This window comes from Thamnophis sirtalis, unplaced genomic scaffold, assembly GCF_051295495.1.
Source record: "Thamnophis sirtalis isolate CommonGarterSnake01/CBP01778 unplaced genomic scaffold, rThaSir2_p1.2 scaffold_2, whole genome shotgun sequence".
In the NCBI taxonomy this organism is placed as follows: domain Eukaryota; kingdom Metazoa; phylum Chordata; class Lepidosauria; order Squamata; family Natricidae; genus Thamnophis; species Thamnophis sirtalis.
Window position 1 is genome coordinate 38,676,720 of NW_028261382.1, and position 12,257 is coordinate 38,688,976.

The 12,257-nt window shown below is 45.5% G+C and overlaps 1 long non-coding RNA gene across 1 annotated transcript; it reads left to right on the forward strand.

The window, feature by feature from the left end:
- Positions 1–493: 493 nt before the first annotated feature.
- On the forward strand, positions 494–9,691 carry LOC148048624 (uncharacterized). Its single transcript, XR_015695499.1, has 3 exons — positions 494–755; positions 1,289–1,657; positions 9,493–9,691. It is a non-coding gene; the product is annotated as an uncharacterized LOC148048624 (long non-coding RNA).
- The last annotated feature ends 2,566 nt before the right edge of the window (positions 9,692–12,257 follow it).

The window sequence follows — 12,257 nt, forward strand, 5'->3', positions numbered from 1 at the left end:
TAAACCTCCAAGCGCTTCTAAAAAGGATGCACACGGCCAGCTGTCTGCAAGGAATATAAATCCTTCCATTCCCCACCATCCAGTCGGAACCGAAGGAAGCTTCTCAGATGAGAAGAAGTGAAACGTCTTCAAAAGAAAAACAAAGTCCAGTTGCCTCCCGAAAAAGCACCTTTGGGGCATCTATTCAACCGCCCCTCTTAAATTCAGCAATTTGCATTCTGTTTATCCTGTTGCCATACATCACCGCAAGGAACGCAATCAGCATAGCGCAAAGCCAGATTTCACTATGGCGAATGCGATACCTGCAGAAGAGAAAAAAAAACAATTTTAAAAGAAATTTAACGAGGACCACTTTTATTAGGTGGTCATTTGCTCCGCTGTAAATAACGGCACAAATTGGGTAACGGAAATGGATTTGCAGTGGGAGGCCTGTAAAACTAGGAATTCTGGGGACTGTAGTCGCCCAGGAAACTGCGGGGGCGAGAGCCCACGGGCTCCTCTATGGTTTCTTGTTCCTATGGCAACCGTCCGGGTCCACGATGTCACCTCCGGTTCTGTCTTCCTGCCTTACGGTAGAGGAGTAGAGCGGACTACATGTTCGCCTCCTTTCCCCCCCCCCCCCTTATCATTGGTATATCCCATATCCGCTGCTTGAACACAGGAACGAAGGCGGGCGCATTCTAGGAGAAGGGAGGAGGGCGGGGAAAAATTAAGGCGATTGAACCAAGCAAGGGAACCAGAAGCAGGAGGGATGGGTAAGTTTCTCGAAATAATCGGAAAGAAAGTGAAAGCAAACCTCCGGGAATTATTATCGATAAGATTTATAGACAAAAATTTTTGCAGGCGTGCATAGCCAACCTAGTTACTCTGTATCTGTATCCACGTATCAAGGACCCAGGAAAGGCAGATGTTGTGGTTGGATGGGGTTAAAGGCATTGCATATCTTTCTGATTTGTTATCTTCTCCAGTTTTCTCTCTTCTGCTGTCTCCCAGATACTGCCACTCTCCCCTGTTATTATTCTTACAGCTTGTCACTCAACCAGCCAAATATTTACATTGCATTTGGCATTTTGGTCCACCTATCCCTGTAGGGTTAAACTGGGCTCCTTGCTCCCCTCTGCACTTGGTTATTTCATTGCAGGCTTTTCATGACCGTACTAGGTTACATCACCAATGCTAGTGAGTATGGTGCTTGCTCTCTTGTATATATTACAGTACTGCTTGCCTTGCAGGTGTGGTTTTCTCCTTGGTAATTCCTCAATTAAGATACTTTTCTCTATGTCTGCAGAGACTTGGCAGCAGTGGCTCTTGGCCGGAGGGATCCACGTAGGCGAATGGGCCACGAACTACCTGCCTTTCTTCCTGATGGAGAAGAACCTCTTTCTTTACCATTACCTGCCAGCTGTCACTTTCCAAATTCCTCTGATCCCCGTTGTTCTGCAGCACTCCAGCGACTTCCTTTGCAGGTAGGACAGCCGGTGTCGTGGCCCTCCAGTGTAGCCGGTGGCAGACTCAGACAAAGGCAGAGAGTGGGCCGAGGCCACCCGGCAGCAATCAGGTGCCTTCAAAGTCAGACAGCACTGAGGCGGAAGGACAGACACTGGAGACGGTTTTAATGGTGGACAGGACCACATGGCTTGAGTCCTGAACAGAAAAGGTGATCACACACTTCAATGTTGGTGGAGAAAAAGAGAAGGGAAGGAAGAAAAGCCGAGTCCCTGGTTTTATGCCCTCTCCGGCCTTTGATCTTGAGCTTGCATTCTGATTGGTAGTCAGACTCCCATGGGTCCATGCAGGGGGAATCCTCTAGGCTGCATTTTGAATCCAGGTTTGGTTGAGTTCTCAGATGCCAATATTATCATGCCTTAATCCCATCACTCTGGAGCTGAAGGGGAAAACTCTTTATTATGCAAAGTGGAGTAGCTCAGGCTTTAACGGCTCATTGACAAAGGGGGATGGGCAGGAAGCTGCAGGGAGCTATTCTGTCTTTTAAAACATGTTTCTTCCTTTTCACATCCAGATATTCACATATTCTGCCTTTTCAATATTTCCTAGGATATTTCATTTTTTTCTGGGAGAGGGCTGGGTGATAACTTCCTACAGGGGTCAGGACTTTTCCTCTTCTGGGTGCAAAAAGCTTGATTTGTAAAAAAAAAAAAAACAGCAAGAAATACAATACGCAACAGATCTGCACAATTTCTGCTAGTAGAACAAGAAATTTCAACAGCCACAACCCAACGGAAGAGCTTTTATCAGTTCGAGGAATTCCAGAGCTGGTTTCCTTTTGCAGGTGAGTTTACAGACAACATCGCCGTCTCGTGGCGAAAGAAGGAACAGCAGCCCTTAATTTTTTTATCTTTCAAGAAGAGCAGGGAATCATTTCGTAGGGCGAAAGGGGATATCGCAGGCGGTTTTTTTGTTTAAATCATTGTAATATTTTTATCACTTCAACATTAGATGTATGTAGATTCAGTTGCATAAATTAGCATTATAGGATTCCGGTGGTTGGTTTAGGTGCCACGATCGAAACAGCTGATAAGGAGCGCAATCCTAGGTAGGGAATTATTTTTTGGTGGTCCAAAAATGTTTTGGCTGCAAAGCCCCCAAAAGGTTGATTTTTAAAAAGAACAAGAATTACAATACGTAACACATCCACATGATTTCTGCTAATAGAAGAAGAAAATGCAAAAGCCATAACGAAACGGAAGAGTTTTATTGGTTTTGAGAATTGTAGAGCAGTTTGCCTATGGCAGATGAGTTTACACACAACATCACCATCTTGTGGCGAAAGAAGGAACAGCAGCTCTTAAAATTGTTATCTTTCAACAAGAGCAGGGAAGCTTTTCGTGGGGCGAAAGGGGATATTGCAGGCGCTGTTTTGTTTAAATCATTGTAATATTTTTATCACTTCAACGTTAGATGTATGTAGATTCATTTGCATAAATTAGCATTATAGGATTCCTGTTCTTGCTTTAGTTACCACGATGGAAACAGCTGATAAGGAGCACAATCCTACGTAGGGAATCATTTTTTGGGCTCCAAAAACGTTTTGCCTCCAAAGCCACCCTTTTTGTGACCGTGGGGTGAGGAGTTTTCTTCCTGAGTGAGTGAGTGATGAAAGCTTGATTAAAAAAAAAAAAAAAGAGCAATAAATGTAATGCTTAAGCATGAAATCTCCCCCCACCCCACCCCCACCATGAAGTCCCATAATGGGTTATTTCAATTTGGGCTCCAAAAAATTTTGGCCTCCAAAGTCCCTGAAAGCTTCATTTTTAAAAAGAGAAAGAATTACAATGCGTAACACATCCACACGATTTTTGCTAATAGAACAAGAAATTTAAAAAGCCACAACACAAGGGAAGAATCGGTTTCGGAGAATTCCAGAGCAGTCTGCCTTTTGCAGGCGAGTTTACAGACAACATCGCTGTCTCGTGGCGAAAGAAGGAACAGCAGCCCTTAAAATTTTTATCTTTCAACAAGAGCAGGCACTGTTGCGTTGAAATCTTTTTAACGGTACATTGCCTCCTTTGGCACTCTCTTTCACGCTCATATTTTTTATTACTGCACAGTGATTCATTTACATAAATTAGCTTGGTAGGATTCCGGTTGTTGCTTTAAGGCAGTGTTTTTCAACCACTGTTCCGCCGCACACTAGTGTGCCGTGACATAGTGTAAGGTGTGCCGTGGGAAAAACACCCGCCAGGTGTTTTTGCCTCGGGACATCTCTGTATCCCGAAAGTTGCTTTCGGGACACAGGGATGCCTCTATTAAGTCCCTGCGGCCCCGCGTTTACTTTAAAAACGTGGGGACCACCGGGAGGTAGCGCACGCAGGGACGTCACTGACGTCCCATGCGTGCGCCCATAGCGGTGGGTCTGACTGGCTGGCCCCGAAAGCGCCTCCCCAGGGAGCAGCCACCGACCTCTTCCTCGCCCGCGGAGTCGCAGGAGGAGGCCGAGCAGAAACGCCCCTGCGTCGCGCCACCCCCGCAGGAGACAAGCGGCAGGAGACAAGCTTGCTGCGGGCCGGCGGCGGACAAACGAAGCTGCCGCCGCCCGCCTGCTCACCTATCTCCGGCCAGTTACAGTGCTCGGCGAGTTGGGTCGTTGGCGCCGTCTCCCGCAGAAAGCAGACTCTAGATTTGCCATAGCTTTCCTCCCCAGGAGCGTCTTTTAATTTCTTGGCTGCAGTCCCCATCTGCGGTGATCTTGGAGTCCAGGAAAATAAAATCTGTCACTATCCCCATTTCTTCCCCATCTATTTGCCAGAAATTGAGAGGGCCGGATGCCACGATCTTAGTTTTCTTAATGTTGAGTTTCAAGCTAACTTTTGCACTCTCCTCCACCCGCATCAAGAGGCTCTTTAGTTCAATCTCTCCCTACTATTCCTACTAACAAGATTCAAACATTTGCTGTCCTTTGGTTTGAACTTGGGATGGAATATCCTCGACTTATAACAGTTACGGGACTGGGAAAAGGGACTTCATGACCGTTTTTCACAGTTATGACCATTGTAGCTTCTCCCAGGATCACTTGATCAAAATTCAGACATTTGGCGGCCGGTTCATATTTATGATGGTTGCGGCCAGGGTCACAAGTAAAGTCAATAGAGAATAGATTCATTTAACAACTGTGTGACTAACTTCACCAACAGCAGCAATTCACTTAACAACCTTGCCAAGAAAGGTGGTAAAATGAGACAAAACTCACTTAAAAACTGTCTCGCTTAGCAACAGAAATGTTGGGTTCTTGGCGCTCTCTGAGCTTGCTTGTTTTCTTGCAGACGTTTCATTACCCTAACTAGGTAACATCATCAGTGATGATGACGATGATCCGTAGCACGGATGATGTTACCTAGTTTGCTTACGAAACGTCTGCAAGAAAACAAGTAAGCTCAGAGATCACCAAAGACAACTCATTTCAACCCTGAGCTGCAAATATTCTCCTTTATTTTGGGTTCTACTGTGGTCGTAAGTCGAGCAGTACCTGTAGTCCAGATTCCCAAGAGGGGGGGGATGTATTCCAGAGGACTAGGAGACAGCAAAGTTTAGAGGTAAGCGGAAGAGGGTTAAGATGGCTCTTCCTTAAAAGTTCTTAGAATCTCTCTTTAACTATGTGTGTAGTTTGCTTTAATTTGGCAAGATTTCTGTCTTTGGGTGAGGAATAATAAAGAACACTCTCCAGAAGAGCCTCAGCGCATCTTTCTTGGTTTTTGCAGCTTGACAGAATTACATAATACAGTCATAAAAAGTACAACACCTGCACCCAGGAGAGGTAAAGGTTCCCCCGCACATGCGTGCTAGGGGGCGGTGCTCATCTCTGTTTCTAAGCCGAGGACCCAGCGCTATCTGAAGACGTCACCATGTGGCCGGCATGAGTCAACGCCAAAGGCGCACGGAACACTGTTACCTTTCCAGCAAAGTGGTCCCTATTTTTCTACTTGCTTTTTTACGTGCTTTTGAACCGCTAGGTTGACAGAAGCTGGGACAAGTAACGGGAGCTCCCTCCGTTACGCGGCACTAGGGACTGCCGAACTGCCAACTTTCTGATCGACAAGCTCAGCGTCTTAGCCACTGAGCCACCGCGTCCCTTTGGTGTAGCAATTAGGGTTATCAGTCTAGAAACCAGGGACAGAGTTCTAGTCCAGCATTAGGTATGAAAGTCAACCGGGTGACTTTGGGCCAGGAGACAGTGAGTTCTAGTGCCACCTTAGGCATGAAAGCAGACATAGGGGACTTTGGATCAGCCCCCCTCACAGGGTTGTTTTGTGGTAAACATAGGAGAAAAGTATTATGTACCATTGCCACCTTGACATAAAGTAATAAAGGTGGGATTATTTTTTAAAATAAATATTAGTATGAAAACTTGCAAAGAGAAATAATTGCCGCTTAACAGAGTTTCAAAACACCCGAATGCTGGAGTTTGGGGTTTATGTCTGGAAAGCCTTTTTTTCACCGCTTGGAAAGAGTCAAAAGCAGGTGATATGACCAACATCTCCCTGGAAACCTGGACAGTTAGCTAGGGAATTATTTGCCATCTAACCATTTGAACTGGGATGAGGCAGCTTCACATCACTAAGGAGGTGTCCTTTCCAGCAGGTCTCCATGGGAAACATGAGGGGTCCACTACCGTGGCAGTCACAATGAGGGCAGGCACTCATGTTTCTAGTTTCTATGCAACTGCATCATGTTACGATTGGTATGTAGAAGAACTATAAATAGGCCTGAAAAGTTGGACCGTGGGTCTGCCTCGTCCCTGCAATGTGCTCACAGCAGACACACAGTAATAAAACATGCATTTACTCATAGGAGAATGCCTGCACCTGCCTCCTGACAACTCGTTGAAAGGTGGCTTAGAGAGTGCTTCACATTTGATTTGCCCAGGTCATCAATCTGAAATGGGTTAAGAGCAAGATCAATCAGAACAGAGATGAAAGGGACCCCGGAGGTCTTCTAGTCCAACCCCTTGTTCAAATACAATTTGAGACAAGGGGCTGTCAGGTGAAGGGTTCCATAGGTGGGGGCGAAGCCTGGAGGAGACAAGGCACTGCGCACTCACAGACACGTGCACAAACCACCTGCCTGTCTCCAATCGCCCTCACATGGGCGACAGAGGCCTAGCGCGCCATTTCCATTGCAACTTCGAGCGGTCCCACCAACGTGACCGCCCACCTCGGCTGTCGATTGGCTGCCTCGGAAATCCCCTCCCTCGGATTTGCTGATTGACTTCTACCCCCCCTCCGAAGGGAGAAGCTGCGTCTCTTGGAGAAACGAAAGATTATCGAAATAAAAGCAGAAAGTCCACTTTTCCTCTTCTTGAGAGGAAGAACAAAAAAGACAACAACTCCAAACTCCAGGTTCATGGTACACAATCCTGACCTGGGTTACCAAGACTTTCGAAAGAGATGCTGCAAGGGCGCGGGAAACTCCTCTCCCATCTGCGCTTCCGCAGTGCCTTAGCCTCTTGCGTCCTGAGGAAAGTCTAGCGGAGGCTTAGAGGTGGTGTTGGAAGGGGCGCTAAGGAATAGCCTATTCTCGGGTAGTAAGGATAGCACCTGTGGTAATTTCAGTTCTTAAAAGTTAGTTTTTAGGAGTAAAAATACTCTAAACTACGCTTAGGAGCAAAACGCCAGAAATGGCTGAGGCAATATCTCTGCATCTTATTGCTGTATCTTGTTGCTTTGGGAAATGGGGGGGGGCGGCGGCGGCGGCTATGAGTTATTGGAAAGGGACACACGTAACCTACCAACCATGCAACTCAAGCAAGGGGGGGGATTTATATAGGACCTGGCAAATGACAGACGCCATGCTGAATTTTCCCTGGGAAATTCCCCCTCCCACTTTAAAAAACCCTATATATATATTAATCTCCCCCTCTCTATTATGGATTTGATGAAGCCTTTCCATGCAGCGCTGGCTCAAATACTTCGCGGACCGCGTAGATTTCTCAGAAGAGATTTTGGATGGATGGGTAAGGAAGAGCTCTCGATCACCTCACGATCAAACCAGCTTCCTACCCACCCCCCCAAATTCCCCACAACTGCCTCCCCAGATTCCAGCCTCCTCATTCTGCAGAACTCACACCCTTCCCCTCCCCTGCAAGAAGGAATGCATTAAAGGCTTAACAGCAACCCCCCCCCCCCAATTAATGCACGCCTGGTTATAAATGCAACACTGTAAAATAGGGGTGGATGAAGAAGAGGCGGGAAAGAGTTGGTGGCTCTTTGCAAGGTTGAGGAAAGGAAGCGCGGGGCTGCTAGCTAGAAAGGGGCGAGCCGAGGCGGGCACTTTGCTTTCATTGAGTTTTGCCCCCCTCGGCTTTTCTCTCCAGTCCCTCCAAATCGCATGGCTCTTTCCCCCTTCTGCAAAAAGCCCAGATCTCGCCGGTGCTCGCTTATTCTTGTAATTTCCTTGTCCTCGTAAAAAAATAATGTGTGTGCGATTTAAAAGGCAGGCAGGCAGGCGCGAGCGCGCGCACACACACGCACCCCTTCCTTTTCCTTCCCAGTTTCCGAAGCGTAAAGTTCCAAACACGGAAAGAAAACAAGGGCGAGTGTGTGTGTGTGTGTGTGTGTGTGTTTGTGTGTGACAGAGAGAGAGAGACACAAAGAAAGAGAGAGAGAAGATGGGAGTGCAAAAAGGGAAGAGTATATACCCAGAATATATGACTCAGGGCGTCGGCGAGAGCAACTTCCCCCCCCCCCAACCATTCCCAGCAAGCAGGAGTTAAATAGAGCCGCGACTTTGTATCCCTCTTCCCCCTCCGCACCTCCCCTTCCGCATTGCTTATTGGGGATCGGGAGGAAGGAGTCGATACAAAAGCCTGCAGAAAATTAAAAGGAAAAGGCAGCGGCGGGGATCTGAGAGAGAACGCAGGGAAGCTGCGCGTGGTTTTCTTTTTTTAAAAAAAGGGCAGCCGGTAGGTCGGTGAAATAAATTCTCCCTCCTCCCTCTAATCCCCTCAAATGGGCGGCCGAGGCCTCGCGCGCCGTTTCCATTGCAACTTCGAGCTGGTGGGAAACAGTAAAAGTTCAGGACGAACAAAGCTGAGGCAGTTTTTTTAGGCAGGCGCAGTTAAAAAGGGCTAAACTACCGCAGGTGAATTAAACGTTAAAATCAACTTAAAAGGCAAAATCGTTTCAGTCTCTGGAATTACACCCCCCCCCCCATAAAATGAACTTGTTGGCACTCGAGGTAGTTTTAGCAAAGGTTCAAGTTCTAACATTAGCAGAGTTGGAAGGGACCTTGCAGGTCATCTAGTCCAACCCTCTGCTCAAGCAGGAGACCTTACATCTGCCTCTACCTAGGGTTGAACTCATAACCTCTTGATTGTGGGGTGAAAAAGGAGCAAAGAATGTAGGACTAGCTATACTTCAAGTAACTAAAGGCAAAATTACTTCATGTCCACAAGTTGACCTTATTTTCTTGAAATAAAGTCAAAGGAGGCTAATTTTAGCCAAAGCTGAAGTTTTTAGAGTAAAATATTGATGGAACCTGGGGTAATGTCAAGCCACATCCCGTTGAAAGGACCAAACCACAAGTAAGTGAGAATTAAAAGTAACTTTTAATGGTAAAATTCCCCCAGGAGGCGACCTTGCTGTCTGGAATTAATGAATTCTTGGGACCTGAGGCAATTCTAAGCCAAGGCTCAAGCCCTTGAAAAAAGGAAAAGATGTATGAGACTAGTATCTTCAATGAACTAAAGTCCAAAGTTAACTAAAATTGCTTCAGGTCCAGGAATTGACCTAAGTTTCTTGCTGGAAGGTAAACTCCCAGGGCCTGAGGCAACGTTAAGGATGTCTTCCTGTTCTTGGAGAGTAAGAAAAACTCCAGGGGCTGGAGGCCCTATCTTTGGGAACAGTAGAAAAATCTGGTGTGAGGTATTCTCAAGGGCACAACATTCCAATTCATTGTATCTTGTCTTTTTCACTGATAGGATAAAGCAAATGTCCACCAGGTGAACATTTGTTGATGTTGATTTTTTATTTATTTCAGAGGCACTCACTGAGTAAAATCAGTCAAAACTGAAGACATCAAAGGTAAGTCATTGGTTTTATTAATTATCCAGCGTTACATTTAGCCAAGAAGCCTGATAGATACTATTGGCAACATGAGGTTTATTATGGCAAAAACCATATATGTATAAAAACAGGCACCAATTGGATAAATGTATCTAAAACATACATTTCTTTTTTTTTTTTGCAATCTGTTTTTTTTATTTTTAAACATAAAAAAACAATATAAAAAAGATGATCACATCCATTACATACAGCATGTCGTTTGGTTACGTGTTTTGCATCCATACTCTCAATTACATTTACAATCACATATTTTTCATCTAATATAACTAAAGACCTCACTTTCATTGTACAATGGATATTCAATTACAATTTTTTTTTTTCAGTAAACCTAATTCCCTTACATTCTTGATTGTCTGTTTAATAACAATATAGCTTTATATAATCACAGATTCCGATATCAAAGAGATTTACCAACCATTTATATTTGTATATCACTGTTTTCAATTATGTATAATTCCATCAACTATGGAGTATGTTTATGTTCATTATTGTCCTTGTACATCATACCTTCAAACAAAGATGTTATTCCTTCATTTTTCAACAAGGTATTCTAAATAGACACTTCATATATATACCAATTTTTAATTACTTCCTTATTAAAATTATTTATCAACAAGATATCTTTATAATATATTCTTAGGGTTATACATTATATCACCAATCCTCTCAAGTATACATAAATTCATTATCCTTATCCATTTTAAAGCAAAAAGTTCTAAAGTATTCAATTCATATGTGTATCATTGTTAATCTATTTCACAGCATAATTGTATTATCACTTAGCACCTTCAGTTAAAAAAACACAAGTAAAACATTTTTCATTTCCAGGTTTTTTCTCCGAGCCACTGATAAAACAAATCCCATATCTTATAAAATGGCTCGTCTTCTTGATCGCCAATTTCAAATGTCAATTTACTCATTTCAGCACACTCCATTATTTTTCGAATAACTTCTTATTTTGGTATTGTTTCATTTTTCTAGTTTTTTGCAAATAAAATTCTAGCTGCTGGTAGAACCTTTACAATAAAATATTTTAAGTCTTTGTTATAGATTTCTGGTATAATTCCCAATAAAAAGAGCTCTGGTTTAAAATCTATGTGTTTGTGTATCATTTCCTCAAACCACAGGGTTTAGGGTTTAGGGGGTTTAGGGGGTTTAGGGGGTGTAGGGGGCGTAGGGTGTGGGGGTGTAGGGTGTAGGGGGCGTAGGGTGTAGGTAGCGTGTTAGGGTGCGTGTTAGGGTTAGGGTGCGTGTTAGGGTGTGTGTTTGGGTTAGGGTGCGTGTTAGGGTGCGTGTTAGGGTGCGTGTTAGGGTGCGTGTTAGGGTGCGTGTTAGGGTGCGTGTTAGGGTGCGTGTTAGGGTTAGGGTTAGGGTTAGGGTTAGTGTTAGGGTTAGGGTGCGTGTTAGGGTGCGTGTTAGGGTGCGTGTTAGGGTGCGTGTTAGGGTGCGTGTTAGGGTGCGTGTTAGGGTGCGTGTTAGGGTTAGGGTGCGTGTTAGGGTGCGTGTTAGGGTGCGTGTTAGGGTGCGTGTTAGGGTTAGGGTGCGTGTTAGGGTGCGTGTTAGGGTTAGGGTGCGTGTTAGGGTTAGGGTTAGGGTGCGTGTTAGGGTTAGGGTTAGGGTGCGTGTTAGGGTTAGGGTTAGGGTGCGTGTTAGGGTTAGGGTGCGTGTTAGGGTTAGGGTTAGGGTGCGTGTTAGGGTTAGGGTTAGGGTGCGTGTTAGGGTTAGGGTGCGTGTTAGGGTTAGGGTTAGGGTGCGTGTTAGGGTTAGGGTTAGGGTGCGTGTTAGGGTTAGGGTTAGGGTGCGTGTTAGGGTTAGGGTTAGGGTTAGGGTTAGGGTGCGTGTTAGGGTTAGGGTTAGGGTTAGGGTGCGTGTTAGGGTTAGGGTTAGGGTCGTGTTAGGGTTAGGGTTAGGGTTAGGGTTAGGGTTAGGGTTAGGGTTAGGGTTGCGGGTTAGGGTTAGGGTGCGTGTTAGGGTTAGGGTGCGTGTTAGGGTTAGGGGTTAGGGTGCGGGTTAGGGTTAGGGTTAGGGTTAGGGTTAGGGTTAGGGTTAGGGTTAGGGTTAGGGTTAGGGTTAGGGTTAGGGTTAGGGTTAGGGTTAGGGTTAGGGTTAGGGGTTAGGGTTAGGGTTAGGGTTAGGGTTAGGGTTAGGGTTAGGGTTAGGGTTAGGGTGCGGGTTAGGGTTAGGGTTAGGGTTAGGGTTAGGGTTAGGGTTAGGGTTAGGGTTAGGGTTAGGTTAGGTTAGGGTTAGGGTTGTAGGGTTAGGGTTAGGGTTAGGGTTAGGGTTAGGGTTAGGGTTAGGGTTAGGGTTAGGGTTAGGGTTAGGGTTAGGGTTAGGGTTAGGGTTAGGGTTAGGGTTAGGGTAGGTTAGGGTTAGGGTTAGGGTTAGGGTTAGGGTTAGGGTTAGGGTTAGGGTTAGGGTTAGGGTTAGGGTTAGGGTTAGGGGTTAGGGTTAGGGTTAGGGTTAGGGTTAGGGTTAGGGTTAGGGTTAGGGTTAGGGTTAGGTATGGTTAGGGTTAAGTTAGTTAGGGTTAGGGGTTAGGGTTAGGGTTAGGGTTAGGGTTAGGGGTTAGGGTTAGGGTTAGGGTTAGGGTTAGGGTTAGGGGTTAGGGTTAGGGTTAGGGTTAGGGTTAGGGTTAGGGTTAGGGTTAGGGTTAGGGTTAGGTTAGGGTTAGGGTTAGGG